Below are 25,015 nucleotides of genomic sequence, written 5' to 3'. Positions count from 1 at the left end.
TGGTTGCCTTCCAAGTCTGATCACCCCACCTTTCATCTCGTGACTGTGAGGAGCCACCCCAACCCCAAGCTCCATGCTCTTGATATACTGATAACACATTCCCCTGCTCAGAGGGGAAAATGACCCTGGGTTTACAAGCTAGGCCTCATTCACTTCCCAGCTACCCCTAGTGTAGCCCCATCACACTCACAGGCAAGCAAAAAATTGGTGCACAGCAGGTGCATAGATATTTCCTGATCACTGTGTGAAATTGTCTAAAAAAGCAGGAGTGCTGTGTAAAGAATAACAGGCCAGGAAGTACTTTAATGTGGGTGATCAGGGAAGGTTCACTGTGTAGGTAAAAGTTAAGTTGAGTCCCAAGGGATAAAGAGGGTTGGAAAAGGATGAAAAGCACCAAAAGAAGGAATGAGACTATTTTGGGAGCAACATCTGTAACAGGCTGACAGGAGAAAAAACTTCTTGTATTTAAACAGACAGCATTAAAGAAGAAAAATACTCGCACCTCAGCATGGCTGGATCCAAGGAGGGGTGCTAGTTGGCAACAGGATGGTGGACAGGGCAAATACACCATGAAAGGCATGGGAGGGAGGGAAGGGAGTCACAAGCACCTCAGAAACCAGAGAATAACCAGATTTAACTTCATGCAGAGATGCCTGCCTGTGTGCTGGGGTGTGGAGGGTGGATCAGAGCTGACAGCAGCATGGAGAGTGAGGTGGCAGACTACTCTGATGGCCAAAACGAAGGGGTGGCTGTATTGCATACATGTTTTTTTCTTGGCTATATGTTATGATGCTATCGCATCTTCGAAAACCTCTCTGGCTGGCGGGATAATGTCCTCTTCTACAACTAGCCAGTTCTTAGAGATAGCCAGGGCTCAGCTAGAAGCATGCCTTTGATATACAAACGAACCAATGCTGAGCTGTAGATCTTCACCCACCCTGCACACCCCAGGAGGCAATATGACTTGGCCTTAATCAGCCCATCAGGGGCAGGTACCAGACAACTAGGGGCCATCCCTAGAGCTTAAAGCCCTCTGAAATTACTCAAACTAGTCCATCCTAAACTGTTCACCCTGCCCTGTCTTTCCCATGGAAACCCCAATAAGGGCTCTGGCCTCAGTCTTCCCCTTGCTCCCTGTCTTCTGTCTCTTGACCACCCTCGTGTCTTTCCCATGTGGTCCCATGTGGTGTGCTGTGCCTCCTGTCTTTAGGACCTGTGAGCATAATAAACATTGTTTTTTCCTGAGCTTTTCCTGTGTCTCCTCTGGTGATCACACTGGACTGACCATCACATAAAAGAATACAGAACAGTGGCCTGTGTTAAAAAGGAGGTAGAGAGATGGAAAGTGGTAGATTATTCAAAATATACCTCAGCAAGAGAATTGGTAGGATTTGGCTGGTCATGTAGGTGACCAAGGGAGAGGAAAGGAGCAAAGGTTTCTGTCTCAGCAGTCCGCTGGATAATTGTAGCATTTTCTGAGATGGGTTGGATGGAAGAGGAATCGGTTTGAGGGATAAGAATAATGAGTTCCCACTTGGACATGTTAATTTTGAGGTGTCTACACACTCTTAAATGGAGATGACAAGAGGCAAATGGACATTCGGGTCTGAAGTTCAACAGAGATGTGGGCTAGACATGCAACTGGAAGAGTTGTTCACATATGGAAGGTAGTTAATGTGAAAGAAATGAATGAGGCTATAACTGTCTTTGCAAAATTATAACTAAATAAATTATGACAGTAAAAGACATCAGACCTAACCAATTCCATCTTGCCCCTAACCTCTAACCTGTCATCATTCCTGGGCGTAGGCTTAACTAGCCTTGGGAAGGAATTTAGTTTATAGTTTAAATAATAGCCCTTCCCAAAAGCTAAACTCTTCTTGTAAAATGAATGAAAGGCCACCAGCCACCAAGTTAGAATGAGAGGGGCTGGAATTCTAAATATTACCAGCTATTATTCCAGAGGTCATAAGATTTTCGGGGAGACTGATTTGAGTAATAATAAAACTTCGGGCTCCCGCACAGCTGGCTCTGTGTGAATTACTCTTTCTCTTTTGAAATTCCCTTGTCTTGATAAATCAGCTCCATCTAGGCAGCGGGCAAGGTGAACCCCTGGAGCGGTTACAAGATTACCTTGTGAGAGAATGTAGAGAGAGGAAAAGGAAAGAAGCTGGCCCTGGGCTGAAGCCTGAAAATGTCAACATTTTGAAGTAGGATTGAGAAGGAGAAGCCCAGGAGGGAGGAAGAAAACCAAGACTGTGGACCTCTGGAAGCTAAGAGGCCAGCCACACACCAAATGTCATTGCTTCGTGAAGCCACCTCCCACCCCTGCCCAACCAGCGGCTGAGTCCTCATCCTCTTCTTGGGCTCCCCCTGTCTCTGTTCACATTACTGTACTTGCTGTTTTTGGAGGTGGCTCTGCCGCTGGTATCAGTTAGTCTGTGAGCTTCCTGAGGGCAGGAGGTGTGTTTTATTCAACCTTGAATCCCCAGTGCCTCACATAGAGCACATGAGTCACTCCATTAATGTTTGCTGAGTGAATGAAATCAAGTAAGAATGATATTTAGATTTGTCCCCTCTGGACACAGGTCATTTTCCAACTCTTTTCAAAGAGATTTCTTAGATGATTCCAGACTCAGATCTCATATCTTACAAACCCTTTATTATCAAATCCAGTTAAAGAAGAGAAAGAATGGGATCTTCAGAAAGTGAGCTCTGTTTGGAAACAAAAAAGCCGGGCTGAATTCAATGTTATAACCCAACTTCCAGCTTTCCATACAACTATGATGGGCAGGGTTCCAGAGACCGGAGATGGTGAGTTTGCTGGATAAAGCTCAGTCTCAGGCCTCTTCCCCCTAAGTACCATGTGAGCTAGCACGTACAGCCCCGGGCCCATGGCAAAGTCAGAAAAGGCAGATGGCTGCAGGAAACTCATCCCCACTGCTGAAAAAAAGCCACTAGAGTCTGCATCCGAAGCACTAGCACTGAGTGCTGGAAAAATCTTGGTTTGGGGTGCAAAAACCTAAGGCTGCGGCCACCTCTCTGTGCCGATGTCCTCACTTCCAGAGAAGTGTGGATGGTAGTAGCCACAGGCTTTGGAGTGATGTGGGGATGTGAGTCTCAACTTTGACAAATGAAGCTGGGTAACCCTGAGCAGTGGCCCTCATCCACAACTCCAGAAAGCTCTGAAAACCAAACACCTTTTTTGTAATTCAGTTGGCATCAAGGCCATAACTGACATGAGGCCATTTATAATCTTTATCCCACTGGGTGAGACTGTTTAAACATTTCTTTGCATAAATACTGATGTATTTTATTATGTGGTGCTGCTGCACTAGGAATGTTATATATGATACATAATCCATGTCCAAAAAATTCTGAAATCCAACACATTTGGCCCCTGGGTTTCAGATAAGAGATTGTGGACCTCTACTGGATCACATTAAATTAATAGTGATGATTACAAGAGATAATGTTGTCCATAAAATACTTAGCACTGTGCCTGGCATAGTATAAATGCACACACACACACACACACACAAAGCACACTAGTTCTTATTACTGATATCCATAAAACAGGCTGTTGGGAGGATCCAATGAGATAGCAATGTGCCTGGTACTTAGCAAATGCTCAAAACAGATTTGAAGGAAAGAAAGGAGGAATTTGGAATAAGAACCTGTTATACAATGAAGTGCAAATAAATGCAAATGAGGAACTCTAAAGATTTACCCATCTGTTCTGTGTCTCAGCCTGATTAAGGATACCTCAGAAGTGGGACGTGACTTTGATTCTCTTTGTTTGATCAAGCCCCAGGCACTGCTACAACCCCCCGAGTGTGCTGAGGAGGCAACAGAGGCTGGCTGTGTGTGTCCCTAGTCTTGCGGACCCCACCTGTTGAGGATCAAATGCAAGTTGTAAGGAATGTTAGGCAGAGAAAGGTGAAAACTCTCACGGTTGGAAACATTGGCGCTTACATCAGGGATAGCCCAAATCAGACATACCTCCAAATCCCATCTCCAAATACACAAGTGTTTATGATTTTTTTTAATTCCAAAAATTAGCATCAGAAGCAACTCTCGAAGCCCACTTCTTTCTGGAGCTCATATATGGCTTGAATCTGCCTCCTTTTTTGCTGTGGTCAATCGTCACTCTTGTTGAAGACTTACAATTGGATGGCCGGGTGCAGTGGCTCACGCCTGAAATCTCAGCACTTTGGGAGGCTGAGGTGGGCGAATCACTTGAGGTTAGGAGTTCGAGACCAGCCTGGCCAACATGGCAAAACCCCTTCTGTACTAAAAATACAAAAATTAGCTGGGTGTTGTGGCACGTGCCTGTAATCCCAGCTGCTTGGGAGGCTGAGGCAGGAGAATCACTTGAACCTGGGAGGCAGAGGCTGCAGTGAGCCGAGATCGCACCACTGTACTCCAGCCTAGGTGACAGAGCAAGACTCCATCTCAAAAAAAAAAAAAAAAAAAAAAAAAAAAGACTTACAAATGGAAGCTGTCCGAATGAGCCCATTTTGCATCCTTTAGCAAAGCATTACAAATAGGCAGTGACATGCTTCCGGAATCTGGAATCCAAACCTCCAGGGAGGAAGGGTTGGCAGGGTGGCCAATGGGTCTTTTAAAACATTTTTTTTTCCTCTCTGGCCAAAATATGAGGCATTTGGCAGCCAACGTGGTCTAAAATTTCTTCCCTTGTGTGTTTGTCTCTCTGAATTTTCAACTGTGTAATTCTGAAGATTGGTGGTTCACTGTCCTATCCACCAGTAAGAAACATGGGTTTGGGCCAGGCACAGTAGCTCATGCTTGTAATCCCAGCATTTTGGGAGGCCAAGATGGGCGGATTGCTTGAGCCCAGGAGTTCGACACCAGCCTGGTCAACGTGGGGAAACTCCCTCTCTACAAAAAATACAAAAAGTAACTGGGTGTGAAGGTGCATACCTGTAGTCCAGCTACTGGGGAAGCTGAGGTAAGAAGATCACCAGAGCCTGGGAAGGTCCAGGCTACAGTGAGCCGTGATCAAGCCACTGCACTCCAGCCTGGGCGACAGAGTGAGATCCTGCAAGAAAGAAAGAGAGAAAGAGAGAAAGAGAGAAGGGGAGAGAGAGAGAGAGAGAGAAGAGAGGAGAAGAGAGGAGAGGAGAGAAGAGGAGAGGAGAAGAGAGGAGAGGAGAGGAGTGAAAAAGAAAAGTTTTAAAATTCTCCTTTCAAGGGGTGGAGCACAGAATTAGGACCTGTCAAGTATTAACACCCTGTCTTAAGTGGGAGAGTGGAACCCTGATGTCCCCTGGGTCTCACCCCTCAGAGAACTGGGTGAACTTGGCCAGCCCCAGTTGCACAGCCTGCAATGGTCCAGAGCCCTCCTGCCATCTCTCAGACCCTCTGCATTAATACTCTTGTACTTTCTCTTTGAATCCATTCTATGACCCCAGACCATTTGTAGAACTCAGTTAAGCAGAACTCAGTGCCTGCACAGCTTCCCAAATGCAACCACTCTCACCCCCATTCCTGGAACATGTGCAGATTATGCTAAAAATGTAGAGGCATTTTGCAAGGCAGGGTCACGTTGTTCAGCCTGTCATTTCTCCACCTTCCTCACTCTACCCTTACCCTCCTCCTTTTCCGTTTCTCTTTCCCTGGAGTGTCAGACAGACTTTTCCATATGGCCCATAAATGAATTCTTCCCTACCACCCACCTGCAATCCTTCTCACACAGAACAACACACACACCCTCCGAGAATCTCACAGTTCCACCCCAACTGGGTGAAGCCAAGGTATTCCTTCCAAACAGAATTCCACTCTGAAAGGAATTATAGCAGATCCTATCTTCTCCATCTCACGTCAGAGGAAAAGGTGAACCTCTCAGCTGAATGCCATGCACTCAGAGGCCATGGAAAAGCCATTATCACGGAGAGCAGGAATCCTGCAGGGTGAAAGTGGTGGCAGGACAAACTAAGCCTTCTCCGCAGGCTCCACCTCTCTGCAGGCTAAAGAATTCTCCTCCCAGCCTGGGATTCCTACATCAGGCCCCTAGAGCCCACCCCTCCTCCTCTTGAGCCCTAATCACTTTCAGGCTATTGTGATGGGTCCAGACTGGCACGGGCCCTGGCTCCCACAAGTGTCAGAGCCCTTTGAACCACAGCAACTCCATCTTGAATGGGAGCTGGGTAAAATAAGGCTGAAACCCACTGAGCTGCATTCCCAGATGGTTAAGGCATTGTAAGTCACAGGATGAGACAGGAAATCAGCACCAGATGCATGTCATAGAGACCTTGCTGGTAAAATAGGCTGCAGTAAAGAAGCCAGCTAAAACCCACCAAAACCAAGATGGCGATGAGAGTGACCTCGGTCATCCTCACTGCTACACTCCCATCAGCATCATGACAGTTTACAAATACCTTCCTGACATGGCAATGTCAGGAAGTTACCCTATATGTCTAAAAAGGGGAGGCAAGAATAATCCATCCCTTATTTAGCATATAATCAAGAAATAACCACAAAAATGGGTAACCAGCAACCCTTAGGGCTGCTCTGCCTATGGAGTAGCCATTCTTTTATTCCTCTACTTCCCTAATAAACTTGCTTTCACTTTACAGATTCACCCTCAATTCTTTCTTGAGTGAGATCCAAGAACCCTCTCTTGGGGTCTGGATCCAGAACCCCTTCCTGTAACACAAGTGTTTGGGGTAAAGAAATGAGTAAGGAGAGTTCTGAGGCACTTCAGTTCTGCTCTGCCATGGACTCATCAACAAACATGGAACTAGGCTACTGTGCACCAGACGGTTTTTGGAACTAGAGATGCTTTAGTGAACAAGATTATCATAGAGCTTCTGTTCCAATGGGAGACAAGAGACTCAACAGGATATATAATGTCAGGTAGTGACAGTGTTGCAAAGAGAAGGAAAACAGACAAGGGGATGGGGAAGAGTGCAGTAATTAACTGGGTGTTGATGACCTTGGACAAGACTCTAGTCTTTAGTCCTCCATATCCTTGATTATAAAGGAGAATGTTTCAGCTCCAGCATTCCAGGTGAAAATTAGGCTAAGTGCAAAGACTTTTAAATCAGCAGAATCCTAGATGTACATGTTGGGCAAGTTCCTTTAATGCTCTGGGCCTCTATTTACATATACAAGATGGAGATTCTAACACCCTCCTCAATCGGTTCTTGAAAGCATACTGTGCCCATGATCTGTTAATGCTCCACACACAGTACCTATAATAACGATGATGCTTTTTTAATGGGAGAGATTCAGAAATGCATGGCTCAGAGCTTGGTGTGAAAGCAGAGCTGTGAGTTCATGTGAGAGAGGAATCTCGATGGGCAGCACCTCTCAGAACAGTCGGGGCAAGTCCACACGCCAACTGCATGTTGTGATAAAGTCAGCTCCACGCCCCGCTCTATCCCGGGAACACAGCTTTGACCAGACCGGCTGCTCCTCCATTCGCACCCCACCCCACCTCCCTGCTCCATCCCTGCCCGCCCCCCGTCCCCAGCCTTGTCATAGTCCTGCAGGACAGCCCCAGCGCCAACACAAGGCCAGCTTTCTAAACTGGGGTCATGAGTTTCTCTGGCCTCAGACTCCTTGTCCCTGAAACAAGTCCTTTGGAGCTAAGATGCCCCATTAGGCTTCTCTGATGGACCCAGGACATGCGTGAGAAATCAACCTCAGGGCTGGAAACCGCATTTTTTAAGAGGGTTATTCTTTTAGCCACATAGAGCTCACCCTGCTGCAGTGACCTACACTGGCTCCTTGGTGTGATGAGCAAATGATAGGATTCATCAACTATCACTTCTCAGCCTTTTGGCTCAGATCATGCGTAGGAACCACCAACCAACATGCACTGAGTGGAGAGGCTGACTTACCAGGAGCTAACGAAGCTTAGGTGTCAGGTCCTCATGTGCGCAGGACCCCTTGCAAGACTGGGCTTGTTTTCCCATTAGGGTGAGCATGAGAAAGCCCCAAATGCTTCCCAGAGGGAAAGAGTGCTGCCCTGCCTGGAAGAGTCACTCTCTAGCCTCAGTGCCTGTCCAGGGGCTGCAGGCTGAGCTGGGATGCTGACCCATTACCTGCACACCCACCTAGGTCCCAGGAACAACCTGTCCCAGGTGGACTTTGTTGAGCACCTGGGCCCCTCCTCCTTTGGCCTCAAGGAGAAGGAGATGAACTACACACTGCTCTCTCTGCTCCCTGCTCAGGAGTCACTATGATCCAGGTCTCACAGCCACCTCATGCTCCACCCAGGTTCAGCTGCCTCACTGTGCCTAGCAAGGATCCAGAGCTGAGTTTTCTCATGATCTGGCTGGAGCCACCTGAGAAACTGTCAAAAGACTTTACAGATGTGGCATCGCCAATAACAAGTTGGGAAGCTAAAAGAAACTCCTCTAAACTCTCAGTAATAAAATGCACCCATTGATTAACCATGCCACAGGCGAAACTGATTTATCTGTCTTTTCTCTTTTATTGGAAATGATTCTAGAAAACTGTTGTCAGATAATGTGGCAAAGAGTATGTAGCTCAAACATGACAGATGCAACAGGCAGTTAAGTAATACTAACCATTTTTGTATTACTTTTACATCGTTTTATGTCATTGTTTTCTGGATTTTGTTACATTTGGAATGTTTGTCAGTTTTTGTTATTTGTTGTGATATTGCTTCTCATATTTCAGACACTTACTTCCACACCTAACATTGTATTTGCAACTTTGCATTCTTTTCTTTTCTTTTCTTTTCTTTTCTTTTTGAGATGGAGTCTGGCTCTGTTGCCCAGGCTGGAGTGCAGTGGTGCGATCTTGGCTCACTGCAAGCTCCGCCTCCTGGGTTCATGCCATTCTCATGCCTCAGCCTCCCGAGTAACTGGGACTACAGGTGCCCACCACCATGCCTGGCAAATTTTTTTTGGTATTTTTACACTTGATCTTAGCCAAAAGGCCGAGAAGCGATTTTTTTTTTTTGGTATTTTTAGTAGAGATGGGGTTTCACCGTGTTAGCCAGGATGGTCTCAATTTCCTCACCTCGTGATCTGCCTGCCTCAGCCTCCCAAAGTGCTGGGATTACAGGCGTGAGCCACCGCGCCCGGCCCATTCTTTTCCTTAAAGAGGTCTCCCCAGATGGAATCAGCTTCAAGTCCTGCAACACCTGGATTTTCCCTGATCGAGCCAGGCCAGGTCAGGCCCTGGGCTAAACCCCTTTTCAGGAGTCTCTTAGTTAAGCCCCATGACAACCCCGTGAAGTTACTCTATTATTATCCCCATTTTACAGACATAAAAACAGAGGCTCAGAAAAGTGAAGTAACTTGCCCCGTTGTCACATAGCACAAAGTGGTGGAGTTGGGGTTCAAATCCAGGGAGCCAGGCCCCAGTGCCCTCTCTTTTAACCACTCTGTTGCTCTAGGAAACATGAAGACTTCTGCGTGGGTTAATCGCTGTGGGGCCAGCTCTTCCTTGGACAAGCTGGTGAGCATCGGCTCAACTCTCCTAGCATTTCCAGGCACCTTCTGTGTGCCTGGTGTGGGGTGTCCTCACACACAGCATCTTGTTTATTCCTCATGATGGTCAGTGCGGTGGCCTTAGTGTGGTTTTTTAGCTGAGGAAACTGAGCTTTAGCAAAGGGGCATAGCTTGCCGGAGATCACTGGGCATGCCCAGAAGTCTTGGTGCCAGATTTAAAATGCCTGCCTCCCAGGCCCAGCCCTTGGCATACGGATGGTGCTGGGTGTAAGGAGGAAGAGTGCTGTATTTTCTTAAAACCTCAGTGAGCTGGTGGGTCTTAAAAGGAAATGCTTCCATGGTACAATTCACCGGGAAGCAGGGTAGGTGCATGGAAGGTTGTCTCTGGTTATGTTTTTCATTATAAGGGTCAGAGGAAACAGACATAGGAAAATAAGAAACAGGTCTCAGACTAAATACACGGCCCACTGTCGCTCCAGCCATCTCAAATGGAACGACCTGTTCTCTGAAGTATATCTTATAGTGCTTTCTCTCGAATCCCCTTTGGGAAATCTAAAGGCTGGATCCAGCCAGCTTTTCCATGCTGCCTGGTCTAGAAATCACTGCAAGGGTTTTTCCCAGAGAACCAGTGTAAGATAAATGAAAGATGCTACACAATTCTGAGAGGGCTCTGCCTCCATCCATAACTTCACCCCTGGGCCCCAATTCTTGTCCCCTGCTCCTGCATTAACACCTCAAATCCTTCAGGAAAAACTCCAGGCTGCAGCTGCAGCCCTGTGAGGTCCTGCCGGGAGAGCAAAATAAAGCTGAACTTACAGTGAAGTCCCTGAGCCAGCATCCTGCTTCCAGATCCACTGCTGGAGAGACAAGGACTTGGTCCCCTTCCAAAACTACTGAAGGGGCCACCGAGAGAGTTAGGGGGATTCACCAGTGACCCCAGTGTGGCAGAAGCAAATCATTTCACCATCTCACATACCTTATCGTCTGCTGCTTTCACCCCAGAGTAAAAGGCAAAACAACAAAGTTCTTTTGAGCTCCCTTCTGCAGAAGGAGGCAGGACTCAGATGAAGGGAAGATGCTGGTTTCAACTCCTGTCAAAAGAATAAACAGCTGCCTCAGCAGATAGGGAGTAGACAGAGCCCTCAGCGGCCAGGGCCTTTGTTCCTTGCAGGCCTTGGGAAATGGGCTGTTTATCACGCCTGTTGACTCAGAGCTGTGTACCAAGGCAGAAATGTCCCTCTCTGGATCTAGGAGCGGCCCAGCCTCCTTGCCAAGCAAAACCATGGTCCAAACTGGGCCTAGTATGGGAGGAGGAAAGGCCACCACCCACCCTTGAGAGGGGCAGCCAGGGGGCCCACATCACACACTCCTGGGTTAAAATGGGAACCATTCTGAACCCAAACAACCTCAAGTGACTGCTCCTAGGAGCAGCCAATGGAGACAGTAAAACACACATACAAACACACACACACCAGAGGGGAGTGGATACAGGGCTATCTTGAGAGTCCTCAAGACTCGTGGAAATTCTACCTAAATGTTCCTCAAAGTTAAGTCCTTCCTCTTCATCTTTTAGGCTTCAGAAGTCGCTGTTTGGTTTGAACACTACATTTTTATAGAATGTTACGGAATCTCCCACATCACAAAGCACACTACAAGAACTGTGAAAGGTCACCGAGGCTCAACTCTGCTCTTCGGCTGAATAATGCTTAACCCTTCCCATACCCTCCTCCTGCTCCCAAAATAGAATCTTGCAGCTGGAAGGGACCTACGGGCAGTAGATTTTCCAGCGTCGAAACAGCTTAGACTTTTTCAAAAAGCAAATAAAGTCATTCTCAGAACCCCCACGACCTGAAAAAGAACACATGGAACCCTTTGGCTAAAGCAGGGAAATGACACTCAAAGCCCCTTCTTCATCCTCCCACATGGCTGAGACACCTCCAGGGAGTACAGTCTGGAAACCCCAGACGGAAGACAGGGGACCAAAGCTGGACAGGAAGGAGTCAACGACTGGCCCCCTGGTCGCTCAGTAGTGCCTAATCCAGCCTCTTCCTCCCGTTCCCTAGAAGGAAATTTTACAGCTTCCACCTCTTAAGGGCATGAGTTAGTTGGCCACAACCTTTAGGGTCCAGAACTTCTTCCTAATACCTTGCTTAAATCCTTCCTGTGGATATCTGTTTAAGCCAGACAGATGCACACTTTCCTATCCTGTCATTCTGCTCCCAGTTCCACACTCAAAAGAAAGTGTGTGGATGTTCACCAAGACACATGCATTAGAATACTCATAGCACACCCCAAACTGGATGCTCCCCCAAGGCCTATCATCAGAACAGGTAAATTGTCACCTAGTCCCACAGTGGGATTCTATCTAGAGCAAAGAGAATGAGCGAGCTACAGCTACTCACGTCAACAAGGAAAATCTCACACGCACAGCGCTGAGTGAAAGAAACCTGGCATAAAATGTACACACTGGATGATTCCATTTATTTAAAGTTCAAAAATAGGCAAAACTGGCAGGGGGTGGTGGCAGCTCATGCCTGCAGCACTTTGGGAGGCTGAGGTAGGTGGATTACCTGAGGTCAGCAGTTTGAGACCAGCCTGACCAACATGGTGAAACCCCGTCTCTACTAAAAATACAAAAATTAGCTGAGTGTGGTGGCGTGTGCCTGTAATCCCAGCTACTCAGGAGGCTAAGACAGGAGAATCGCTTGAACCCGGAGGCGGAGGTTGCAGTGAGCCGAGATTGCACCACTGCACTCCAGCCTGAGCTACAGAGCGAGACTCTGTCTGAAAACAAACAAATGAAAAACAAACAAACAAAAAGGCAAAACTAACTTGTGGTAGTAGAAGTCAAGACAGCTTCCTTAGGGGCGGTGCTGACTGGGGCCAGCCCAGGGAAGTTCTGGGGGGGCTGGTCATGTGCTGTTTCAGGTAGTGATTACACACATGTGTCCACTTTGTGAAAATGCATCACAAATGTGCCCGTTTTGTATGAATGTTAAGAATAAAAAATGGGCTGGGTGTGGTGGCTCATGCCTGTAATCCCAGCATTTTGGAAGGCTGAGGCAGGTGGATCATGAGTTCAAGAGATCGAGACCATTCTGGCCAACATGGTGAAACCCCGTCTCTATTAAAAATACAAAAAAATCAGCCAGGTGTGGTGGCACATGCCTATAGTCCCAGCTACTCGGGAGGCTGAGGCAGGAGAATCACTTGAACCTGGGAAGCGGAGGTTACAGTGAGCCGAGATTGCACCACTGCACTCCAGCCTGGTGACAGAGCAAGACTCCGTCTCAAAAAAAAAAAAAAAAAAAAAAAAAAAAAAAAGAATAAAAAGTGGTTGGGCACAGTGGCTCACGCCTGTAATCCCAGCACTGTGGGAGGCCAAGGTGGGTGGATCACCTGAGGTCGGGAGTTTGAGACTAGCGTGATCAACATGGAGAAACCCCGTCTCTACTAAAAATACAAAATTAGCCGGGCATGGTGGCACATGCCTGTAATCCCAGCTACTCGGGAGGCTGAGGCAGGAGAATCGCTTGAACCCACGAGGTAGAGGTTGCGGTGAACTGAGATCGCACCATTGCACTCCAGCCTGGACAACAAGAGTGAAACTCTGTCTCAAAAAAAACAAAACAAAACAAAACAAAACAAAAGAATAAAAAGTAACAGAAATCTTCCTTCTGGGAGCTGAGCTCTCTTGGGCACTGTCTTTCCCTGCTAGGGCCACAGGACCATGGGTGGGCCCTGCATCCCCAATCCCAGGCACCACAAATACCTCAGGAGGGGCTCAGGGACAATCTGTTGTGTTAAAACCATCTAAAAGGCTGGGCACGGTGGCTCAGGCCTGTAATCCCAGCACTTTGGGAGGCTGAGGTGGTAGGATCAATTGAACCCAGGAAATGGAGACCAGCCTAGGCAATATAGTGACAGCCCATCTCCACAAAAACTGTAAAAATGAGCTGGGCATGGTGGCATATGCCTGTAGTCCCAGGTACTCAGGAGACTGAGGTGAGAGGATCGCTTGAGCCTAGGAGGCGGAGGTTGCAGGGAACCAAATTGCACCACTGCACTCCAGCTTGGGAGACAGAATGAGACCCCATCTCAAAAAAATAATTAAAAAATCACTGGGCATGGTGGCTCATGCCTGTAATTCCAGCACTTTGAGAGGTTGAGGCGGGTGGATCTCCTGAGGTTGGGAGTTCAAGACCAGCCTGGCCAACATGGTGAAACTTCATCTCTACAAAAATACAAAAATCAGCTGGGCATGGTAGTGTATGCCTGTAATCCTAGCTACTCGGGAGGCAAAGACAAGAGAATTGCTTAAACCTGGGAGGTGGAGGATGCAGTGAGGCGAGATTGTGCCACTGCACTCCAGCCTGGGCAACAGAGCAAAACTCCATCTCAAAAAAACAAATTTGAAAAATTTACCAGATCAGCTGGGTGTGGTGGCACGTGCCTGTAGTCCCAGTTATTCCGGAGGCTGAGGCAGGAGAATCATTTGAACCCACGGAGGGGGAGTGGAGGTTGCAGTGAGCCAAGATCACGCAACTGCACTCCAGCCTGGGTGACAGAGCGAGACTCCATCTCAAAAAAAACAAAAGAAAGAAAATAAAAATAATTTTAAAAGCCATTCATGGACCTATGGTCAGTGGGGAAGGAAAGAAAACTTGATTATGAAACCTAAAGCGCTAGGATGAGATAAACTGGTCCTCTCCATGAGGAAGCGCTGATCCCAGGTCTCATGTGCCTCCCACTTTGCAGTTTACAGAACAGCCTCTTTCTTTTATCTCAGTGGATCCGCACAATGACCCGTGAAGTGGTAGAACAGGGCCCTTCACTATTTTCAAAGGTCAACAGAGGCTCTGAGGGTCTCAGTGACTCATTCGAGGTCACCAGCTCGGACCTCTTTTCCTTGCAGCCAGTGCTGTTCTTCCTACCCAGGTGCCTCCAGGGAACACTACTGATCTGATGAATAAGGCTTGTGGGTGGTCAGCCGCAGCTCGGCAGAGAGCATGCAAACCTGGAAGGGAGGCAATTCAGCTTCTAGAAAATTCAAACACAGCCCTCCGCCTTCCCTGATACACTTTCATCCTCAGTCTCTCAAAACAAAGGAGCACACATTTAGGGTCATTCCTTAATTGAAAGGCAGAGAACTGTAGCAAACAAGCCTCGGGCTGGAGTCTTGCTGATCCAAGCTGTCCAGAGGCTGCCCAGGTAAGAGCTTGGCACCACGCCTAGCCCCGAGTCGACTAATCTCATCATTACAGCCCAAACAGCCCATAGATCTATCAGATAGCAGCCAGCGTTCAATATCTGTCCATCTCCCACATCCTGAGTCAGAGAATTGTACGGCCTCAGTGTTGTAGAGGCAGCTACAGCCCAAATGTAAAGAGCCCTGGCTTCCTGTCCCAGGTCACTTCCTGCTGGGAAACTTGAAGGTCACGATCTCCACCCTGCTTACCTCTGTGGAGGTGTGAGGATTAAGTGTTCTTGGCAAAGAATGCTACAGACACAAAGGTTGCAAGTTGTCACTATTCATTTAATCCTAAACATGTTTAGAGCGGTCGAAAAAGTCGTGCTTGATGATGCTTGCAAGTAAGAGAGCAATTTGTTGATTTCCTGATCTGTGTAAAGGGGATAATCATAATCCCCACCTCTCAGGGCAGTTGAGGGGCTGCAGAACGTGGTGGTTATGAGCATAGACTTAGGCCTGGCTGCCTGGATGTGAGTCTTGGTTCTGCCCCTTATGCTGTGCAGTTCTGGGCAACTGACTTCTCTGTGCCTCCATTTCTACATCTGTAAAATGACAGTCATAGCACTTGGAGGGCAGCTAGCACATGGTAAATGCTATTACATGAAACTGATTACTGCAAGAATTAAAGGGGATAGTCCTTCAAAAGTATCAGCAGTGTCTCAAGTTGTTCAATAACTAATTGTTAGTGTCTGGTGTTCAATTAATCCAATGTTGTCTTTCACTCAGTTTTACATTTGTGTATCAAATATACCTTTTGACCGTATCGGTCCTGGATGAGGGGGAAGGGAGAAAGGGGAGGTTTCTAACATGTATCCATGATTGTTGAGGGTTGCCACAGACCCGTGAGTCTCAGCTGCCATGATCTTGGTGAAGGCCTATCAAATAAACAACTGCAGTCAGAAGGGTTTGTACTGTAAGTCTTACCTTCTAAGAGGTATGAGGAGCTCCCACACGAGGGGCAAGGTTCCAGGCACCGATAGCAGCCTGCGCTTGAGCGCCAGACACAGCTGGGTGGAGGATTTCCCAACCAAGGAACCTCTGCTGTCCTCCTGCCCCGAGTTCCTCCTACCACCTCCTGAGCTGATGGCCCCAGATGGAGGTGAGAAAGAGGCACCTGGTTTCTCTGATCACAATCTGATCCAGAAGGCTGCTCTCGCCCTTCTGGGAGACCTCACCACTCCCCTGGGTTGAGAGAGTCTCCAGAAGCCACGCAAGACAGCCCCCTGCCTCAGGGCAGAGCTGTGTCTTAAACAGGTAAGATCTCATTTCCCTCAATGTCACAGTCAGGCCCTGACTATTGCCATCTACAAAACCCTACCTGACTTTCATATAACCCTAGAAGGTAAATAGGGCAAATATTATAGTTCCAAGTTACAAGAAAGAAATTGAAGATCAGGCAAGAACCTTGCAGAGTTGTATGTTTTCAGCCACAAATCCAGTGGAAGACAAAGGTGGGATTTTTCCACGATTCTATCTCACCTTAACCTCTTCTACCCCTGGTGGTGAAGCCAGACCAAACTGGGATGCTAATGGATGTGGTACAAGGCAGGGGCTTGTCACTAGAAATGCAGTCTTACCTTCTCATTCACTGCTGGGTTTTCCCAGTACCTAGAACAGTACCTGACACCCATTAGATGCTCAATAGATATGTGTGTTTTTGCTCTTTTTTTTTTCCCCCTCATTTTGAGATTGAGTTTCTCCATTGCCCAGGCTGGAGTGTAGTAGCGCAATCTTGGCTCACTGCAACCTCCGCCTCCCGGGTTCAAACAATTCTCCTGCCTCAACCTCCTGAGTAGCTGACATTACAGGCCTGCACCATCACACTTCGCTAATTTTTGTATTTTTAGTAGAGACGAGGTTTTGCCATGTTGGCCAGACTGGTCTTGAACTCCTGACCTCAAGTGATCCACCTGCCTCAGCCTCCCAAAGTATTGAGATTACAGGCGTGAGCCACTGCGCCAACCTCAACAGATAGTTGTTGAATGAATACTGAGTGAAAGGCTTCAGGGGCCAGGCAGGCAGTAGGAGTGTGTGAATCTGACCAGATGTAAGGCAATCAGGAGTGGTGGGGTCTGTGGTAAACTGGGGAACTTCTGCCAAAATCAGATTGAAGTCAAATTTTTTTACAGCCTTAAATTAAGATAATTGTCTGGGCCGGGCACAGTGGCTCACACTTATAATCCCAGCATTTGAGAGGCCGAGACGGGTGGATCATCTGAGATCAGGAGTTCAATACCAGCCTGGCCCACATGGTGAAACCCCATCTCTACTAAAAATACAAAAATGAGCCAGTCGTGGTGGCAGACGCCTGTAATCCCAGGTACTTGGGAGGCTGAGGTGGGAGAATTGCTTGAACCTGGGAGGCGGAGGTTGCAGTGAGCTGACATTGCACCACTGCACTCCAGCCTGGGTGACAAATCGAGACTCTGTCTCAAAAAAAAAGGTCTTCAAAATGCTTTCTAAGTCCAATGACACAGTTCCACGGGCCATGTGGCCTCAGGCAAGGGCTTTTCCCTGTCTGAGCCTCACAGCTCCCATCCCGGCATGAAGGAGGTTGAAGCTGACATTCATTCCCAGCATCCCCAGGACTCCTTGTGGCTCTTTGATTTGTTGTTTTCAGGGTGGCGAGGACTTGGTGGGGACCCGCAGGGCTTGGTGGCTGTGGAGAGCCTGTTCTCTCTTGCTCAGCAAACCTGCCTGGTGAATGCGCAGCCTTCAAAATCCAAACACCAGCTCCTCAGAGATCCCCTTCCTGGCTGGAACTAGTTCTCCCCTTAAAGTCCCACAGTCCCTGTGCGGCGCTTGTCTCAGGATGCCAGGACCCAGCATGCCCTCCCCATGGAAGTTCTCAAGGGCAGCAGTGGGGTGCCTGGGGATCCTCACATGGAGCATGGTGTGGAGGGGGAGCTGAGGAATGGACAGGAGGGTGGACGGACAGATGGACAGTGGATTAGTTTCCTAACACTGCCTTGACAAATTGCCCCAAACTGAGTACATTCAATTATAGAGTTAAAAGCAGACTGGGCACGGTGGCTCATGCCTGTAATCCCAGCATTCTGGGAGGCCAAGGCAGGTGGATCACTTGAGGTCAGGAGTTCAAGACCAGCCTGGCCAACATGGTAAAACCCCGTCTCTATTAAAAATATATTTTAAAAAAAAATTAGCTGGGCATGGTGGCAGAGGCCTGTAATCCCAGCTACTCAGGAGGCTGAGGCGGGAGAATCACTTGAGTCCAGGAGGTGGAGGTTGCAGTGAGCCGAGATGGTGCCACTGCACTCCAACCTGGGCAACAGAGTGAGACTCCATCACAAAAAAAAAAAAAAAGAAGGAAAGAGGTTGTTCCTGAGAAAGAGGAAAGTGGATAGGCTCCTTACAGCATCTGTATTTGACCAGGATTTTCTAGAGAGGGATTAAAGAGGAGGGGAGAGTGCGCATAGGAAGGGGAGAAATGCCTCCCTGGGACAGGGAGCACCTGCTGGGTTTAGGGAGCCTGTGGGCTGTCCAGGAGAGATGCCGCCACTCTGTTGAGACTCAGCTCTGGGAATTACCAAGAGGGAGTGGAAGACAGCATTCTACATGGGGTAGGGCGTGGAGAGAGGGCGGGCCCCCGGGATAGCTGGCAACAGGGGGACTCGTGGAAGTACAGAGCCAAGAATGCAGTGGGTGGAGGAGGGAATGTCAGGTGAGGAAGTGACGTCAGTCCACATAAGAGATTCTTTCAAGAAGCTTGTCTGGGAAGGACTGGGGACAGGCTGTCAGCTAGAGAAAGGGAAATGCTCCCGGGTGTGCCACAGGCAGTGGGGGACCCTGGATGAGGCCAAGCCAAGGAGAAAGTGTGAAGATTCAGAGGAGAGGACAGTTGTTGAAGAGTTGAAGAGCGTCCCCGTGGGGGCCAGAGTGGGGTGCCCCTGTGACAGGCAGAAGGTGCTTACCCTACTTGCACAAAAGGGAAGGAGCCAAGGATGGGTGGTTTGGTGAGGACAGGAAATTGAGAAGTTCTCATCCAGAGCAGCTGAAGGGTGGAGAGCACAGTAGGGGGCAAGGTCACCCGGAAGCTTAGCAGGAATCTGCCTCTCAGTCTGAAGGTCCTGGGGAGTCCTTGAGTGACATCAGCAAAGGGCGTTACCTGATTTTCTTTTCAGAAGGCTCACTCGGCTGCCGGGTGAGGGTGGAGGGAAGAAGGAAATTCTCCACCCAGGGAGAGCGGCCAGGGAGCTACCAGCTGATGTCCAAGTGAAAGAGTAAACACCTAAACCAGTGGAATGCGCTGGAAGATAAGAAAGCAGCAGTGGGCCAGGCGTGGTGGCTCATTCCTGTAATCTCAGCACTTTGGGAGAGGGAGGCAGATGGATACCTTGAGCCCAGGAATTCGAGACCAGGCTGGGCAACATGGTGAAACCCCATCTCTACAAAAAATACAAAAATTAGCAAGGCACAGTGGCATATGCCTGTAGTCCCAGCTACTAGGGAGGCTGAGGTGGGAGGATGGCTTGAGCCCAGAGGATCGAGGCTTCAGTGAGCCATGAGTGCACCACTGCATGCCAGCCTGGAGAGCAAGACTCTGCTTTTTTGTTTGGTTGGTTTTAGAAAAGCAGCAATGGTTTGAGAAAAATGAAGGAAGTACCATCTTGTGACCTCAGGTTACATGAAACAAATTCTCTTTCAAACTTTGCTTTAATGTCACCTTCCGGGCAATACCTTCCCTCACTTAAAATTACTTTCTAACCTTTTGTAGTTTACTTATTGATCTTTTAGATTTCTTTCTTCCTCTACTGGAGTATCAGATTTGGGGACAGTCACTTTTGCATGTTTTGCACCAATGAAAAAACATCTTGCACTCATTACATATTTGTAAATTAAAAAGCATGCCTTTTACAGGGCTTGGCACCTAAACGTTCAATAAATGCTAACTACTTTAAAAATGGATGGTGGCCAGGCAAGGTGGTTCCTGCCTGTAAGCCCTAGCACTTTGGGAGGCCCAGGTTGGAGGATCGCTTAAGTCCAGGAGTTCAAGACCAGCCTGGGCAACATAGTGAGACCCCGTCTCCACAAAAATAAACAAACAAACAAAAACATAAAAATTAGCCAGGCATGGTGGTATGTGCCTGTAATCCCAGCTGTTTGGGAGCCTGAGGCAGGAAGATTGCTTTAGCCTGGAAGGTTGAGGCTGTAGTGAGCTGTGATCACACCACTGCACTTCAGTCTAGGTGATAGAGTGAGACCCTGTCTCTAAAAGTAAAATAAAAATAAAAATGGATAGTAAGAATAACAATAATAGTAAGCAATGGGATACAGAGGTCAGCCAAGTGAATCTAGTCCACTGCTCAAAATATGGGTGGCAAGCAGCCAACAGGGTTAGCATCACCTGGAGCTAATAGAAATGCAGACCACCAGGCCACGGCTGCAGCCCAATGGAGTCAGAAAGTCCCTGGTGGGACCCGGGAATCTCTGCATGAACCGGTTGTCCAGATGATCTGGAAGACCACTGAAGTTTGCAAAGCTCCGCTCTGCTCCCCCTGTTCCACAGTCAGTTGGTGAGTTTGGTTCTCGATGTGTTGTATTTGAGGAACCTGCTGCAGACACCTTGGCAGTGGGACCCAGGAGAGAGAGCCCAGCTGGAGTCCGATTTGGGAGGTACAAGCGTACAGGCAAAGGGGAAACCAAGGTGGGCGGGAGCCAGCAGGTGTGATGTGTGGAGGAGAAGAATGGAAGACAGAATGGGGCATCCTTCACGGGCACCACCCTGAAACCTGAGGGACACAGCCAAAGAGGCGGGAGGAGAATCAGGAGCAAAGGCGCCATGGATGCCAGAAGTTGCCAAGTGCTGCAAGGCATCGAGTTAGAGCAGGGGAAGCTGCAGCAAAAGCCGCATGTGAAGACCAGTCTGGAGCCCCAGCTTTCCCCTCAGTGCTCTCCCCTGGCCACCTCTGGCCCCATTTACCTCTGGAAAGGGGAAGAAAGCCACACAAGAATGCCTGGGGTGGGGATGACAGGGATCCACACAGCTGTCTGCAAATTCCAACGGGTGCCAGGCAAACGGGGGTGCAGAATAAATCCTGTGCCACGCAGGCAAGGGCCCAGGCAGGTCTGGGAACCAGGAACCCCAACTGTTTTCAGCCCTGCCTCCAGCTCCAGGCAGCTCCTTGCATGCGCCTGGCTCATTCCACCCACTCTCTGCGAAAGAGTGGCCTAGTTTGTCTCACTCTGCACTTGCATCCCAGCTTCAGGGGTTCATGGCACCCCTGATGCCTAGTTGGATTCCAGGTGAAGATCCCTTGCATTGGTGTGGTTGGTGCTTTCAGAGCTGCGGGCACGTGATACAGCTCCAGAGACCATCGGGAGGGCAGGTCCACAGCCTCTGGGTCTTTGGGTGGAGGAGACACATGCTGCGCTGGGGAGGCAGACACCAGCAGGTGTGCCTAATCCTCTGCTTTATCTGGCCACCATCAGAACTGCTGCGTTCTAAAGAAGGCTTCTCCCTCCCTCTGTCAAACTGGGAGGCCCCAGCAGCAGCAAAGGGGCATTTTGCATGGGAAGAAGTGGCCTCTGCCTGTTTCCTATTCTCCCTCCCAGAGGCAGATACCATCTCTCAAGGGGCCAACTCTCAGTCTCAGCCTTGTTGTTCCCGTATGCTTCTCCTGGCTGGGCACCGGCACCATCTTCCAGGTGACCGAAGGAATAAATAAAGTCACTGCCATTCATGCGGGTCCAAGTCCTTCAGTCTGTTGCACCAGTGGGAACCGTCAATTCTCCCAGTGTCTAGCTAGCCCAGCCTCCCTCCCAAAGGTGCTCACCCCATTTACAGTATCCATGCCAGACAGCCTCTGCTTGGAGCCGTCTAGTGACAGGGAACTCACCACCTTCCCAGGCAGCCTGTTTCATCTCTGGACCATTGAGATTGTAAAACACATCTTTTCAGTGTGGAACTGAGCTCAGCCTCCCAGAACATTATCAATAATAATAAAGTTTACCACAAATCTCTATACAAGGTCTAATTTAATCCTTTCTGCAGTCAATGAACACCCTCCCCACTTCCCAGATGGGGAAATCAAGGCTTAGAGCTTCAGTAACACAGACAATATCAGAGAGTCAATAAGCTCTGTCTGTATTCACATCGCCTTTCCCATTGAATATCACAGCTCTTTGGAAATAGGGCTCCCTGACTGTCTCCTCTACAGGCAAAGCATCATCCTTGTAACACTTTGGGAAAGCTGCTCGCCGGCGTTGACTCCATCAATGAACATCTGGAGGGCATTCACTCATTACCTAGGCCTGTGCCTGGGAATGGGACAGCTACAGAAATGAGTCAGGCTCACTCCCGTGCCTTGCCAGTCCAGTCTGGTGCCAGGGACACATGTGCTCACAGATGACAGATGCATCTGCATCCCTCAGTGCCTGCCGACGGGCACCCAGGCTGGCTCGGTACAAGGCGGCCCTCCGTAGATGCCACTGAAGGAAGTCACCACACCTCCCTGCCTCTGGATCCCATCTCTTGTGGTTTTTTCACCATTCTCCTATTTTTGCTTTTTGTACTTTTTCTCTTCCACCTCTGGTGGCCATAGTTTCTTCTCCAACTCTACCTGGAAAGTGGGCCTCAGGGAAACTCCTGTGAAATCAGGGTGACCCTATGAACTGCTTTCCCTAGGACAGTTCTGTAGTTTACCCCTGCTGTGGATCAGTTAACAGGTGAATTCTTGTAGCTGCCCCCTTTACTCTCAAAAGTGTGCTCATCTGGAGGAAAGGGTCACCCTACATAAAAATGGTCAATGAAATCGAGTTCAATGAAATCCTCTTGAAGAACCTTCCCAGCTGGGGCCTTCTAGGACCCCTTATTTTTATTCTCCTTTTCCTTTAGGTTACCCGTCTCCAGAACCCAAAGTCCCTGTGACTGCTCAGAGATGGCGTCAGCCCGGTTCCTACTTAAGCCCTCCTGCCCTTACTTCACCATGGTCCCTGTGGCTGGGAGCTCAGCCCTGCTAACCTCCCCTGCAGGATCCGTCCTGCGGCTCCCACCCACCCCTAAGCAGCTCTGTGAGGGTTTCTTGCTCATCTCTTGCTTGTCCAGGTTGCAACCTCTCTCAATTGGCTTTCTGCCTGATTCATTGCTCAGAAAGAGTGATAAACTCAAAGCAAGCTGTTGCATGGCTGGGGGTATTCAAAGTCTGAGAATTTACTGGAAAACTATGTGGTGGTTTTGTCTTTTTTTTTTTTTCCTCCATTAGATTTTCCTGGGTCTCTTGTAATAAACTGACTTGAACATAAAAGGCCTTCCAAGAACTAATTTCTAAAGATGAGATATCAGAAACTCTAGCAGGAAGTTAAAACAAATAAACAAAATACCCTCTTAATTCAGGCACTGTGGAAATGGCTTTTTCTTTACTTATTCTTGGAATGAGACAGCCCTGGATTCAAGTCCCAACTCTCCAACCTAATTTCTTGCTGTGTGACACTAGGTTAAATCACTTCACCCTCTCTGAGCCTCAGTTTACTCATCTATAAAATAGATGTAATAGGCTGGGCCCGGTGGCTAACTCCTGTAATCCCAGCACTTTGAGAGGCCAAGGTGGGTGGAGATTAGGAGTTCGAGACCAGCCTGGCCAACATGGTGAAACCTCGTCTCTTCTGAAAATATAAAAAATTAGCTGGGTATGGTGGCACACGCCTGTAATCCCAGCTAATCTGCAGGCTGAGGCAGGAGACTCGCTTGAACCCAGTAGGCAGAGGTTACAGTGAGCCGAGAGCACACCACTGTACTCCAGCCTGGGTGACAAAGTGAGACTCCATCTCAAAAAAAAAAAAAAAAAAAAGATATAATAATCTGGTACTTCTTGAGTAGTCAAAAGGATCAACCATAACATCTATAGTTCCTGGTACCTAGTAGGTACTTGGGAAAGGGGAACTTGTATTATTACTGATGCCTAAGAAACAAGCATTTTTTCCACCTCTGCATGGGGCAGGATCTAGAACCTGCATTGGAGTGACAGGCCTGGGCACTGACTAAATAAACGTGTGACCTTAATTAAGCAAGTCACCTGAGCCTTCTGAGACTTGGTTTCTCTCATCTGTAAAATGGGAATAGTGATGCCTTTCTCTTGGACCAGTGTGAAGCCGACGGTGCACACCAAGTGTTTGGCATAGGGCCTGGTGTTATAGCAAGTGTCCAATAAATGGTAGCTATGCCATTCCTAATAACAACTATTCCAGAACTCTCCACCTCACCAGCTCTGATGCCACCTTCTTTGTGTACCCAAAGAGTCCACCTCATTCCTGGGTCCTGAAAACAATTAACCCTTCCTTTGCATGGGGCTTGGCAGTTGCCAGAATATCTCTGAATCCTCCATCCTTCTGGAGCCTCCACCACGGCCTGTGAGATGCGGTTGTGCTGCTCTCCCCACTGTGTGGAGAGGAGACTGACACCAAGGATTTTGGTGACTTGCCCAAGGTGACTCAGCTGGGACTGGAAGCTGGGTTTGGGTGAAGCCCAAGGACTCTCTCTGACCTCCTCACGCCTCATAAGAAGTCTGCAAGTCGGCCACGCGCGGTGGCTCACGCCTGTAATCCCAGTACTTTGGGAGGCCGAGGTGGGTGGATCACCTGAGGTCAGGAGTTCGAGACCAGCCTGGCCAACATAGTGAAACTCCGTCTCTATTAAAAATACAAAAAATTATCCAGGCGTGGTGGCAGGTGCCTGTAATCCCAGCTACTCGGGAGGCCGAGGCAGGAGAATCACTTGAACCCAGGAGGTGGAGGTTGCAGTGAGCTAAGATCGTGCCATTGCACTCTAGCCTGGGTGACAGAGCAAGACTGTCTAAAAAAAAAAAAAAGAAATAGAAGCCTGCAAGTCACAGATTCAGTCAAAGTTAGAAGGAGTTGCGTGTCCATTTGTTTATTCATTCATTAGATACAAATATATTTAGCACCAATATTAGCTTCTACCATGTGCCAGGCACTGTTCAGGCTGTTGGTTTGACAATGATAAGCAAATATCGTTTTAAATATTTAGATACCTCTCTCGTGTAGCTCACTGTCCAGTGGGAAGCTGAGCCCAGGATATACAATCATTTTACTACCAAAGGCATTATTCTTTTTTTTTTTTTTTGAGACAGAGTCTCGCTCAGTCACCCAGGCTGGAGTATGATCTCAGCTCACTGCAACCTCCACCTCCTGGGTTCAAGCTATTCTCCTGCCTCAGCCTCCCAGGTAGCTGGGATTACAGGTGCACACCACCACACTGGCTACTTTTTGTATTTTTAGTAGAGATAGGGTTTCACCATGTTGACTATACTGGTCTCGAACTCTTGACCTCAAGTCA

The 25,015-nt window shown here is 48.4% G+C and overlaps 1 pseudogene across 1 annotated transcript in view; it reads right to left on the bottom strand.

Annotated features, from left to right (window-relative positions):
* GGTA1 (glycoprotein alpha-galactosyltransferase 1 (inactive)) overlaps positions 1-25,015 on the bottom strand; it is a 59,901-nt pseudogene that overhangs the window by 23,146 nt on the left and 11,740 nt on the right. The window contains 1 exon segment of the transcript NR_132147.3: positions 10,429-10,543. The product of NR_132147.3 is annotated as a glycoprotein alpha-galactosyltransferase 1 (inactive) (transcript).

The sequence above is a fragment of the Macaca mulatta genome, chromosome 15 (assembly GCF_049350105.2).
Source record: "Macaca mulatta isolate MMU2019108-1 chromosome 15, T2T-MMU8v2.0, whole genome shotgun sequence".
Taxonomy (NCBI): domain Eukaryota; kingdom Metazoa; phylum Chordata; class Mammalia; order Primates; family Cercopithecidae; genus Macaca; species Macaca mulatta.
Note: the sequence above shows the minus strand (reverse complement) of the source record. Positions and strands in the feature narration are given on the sequence as shown.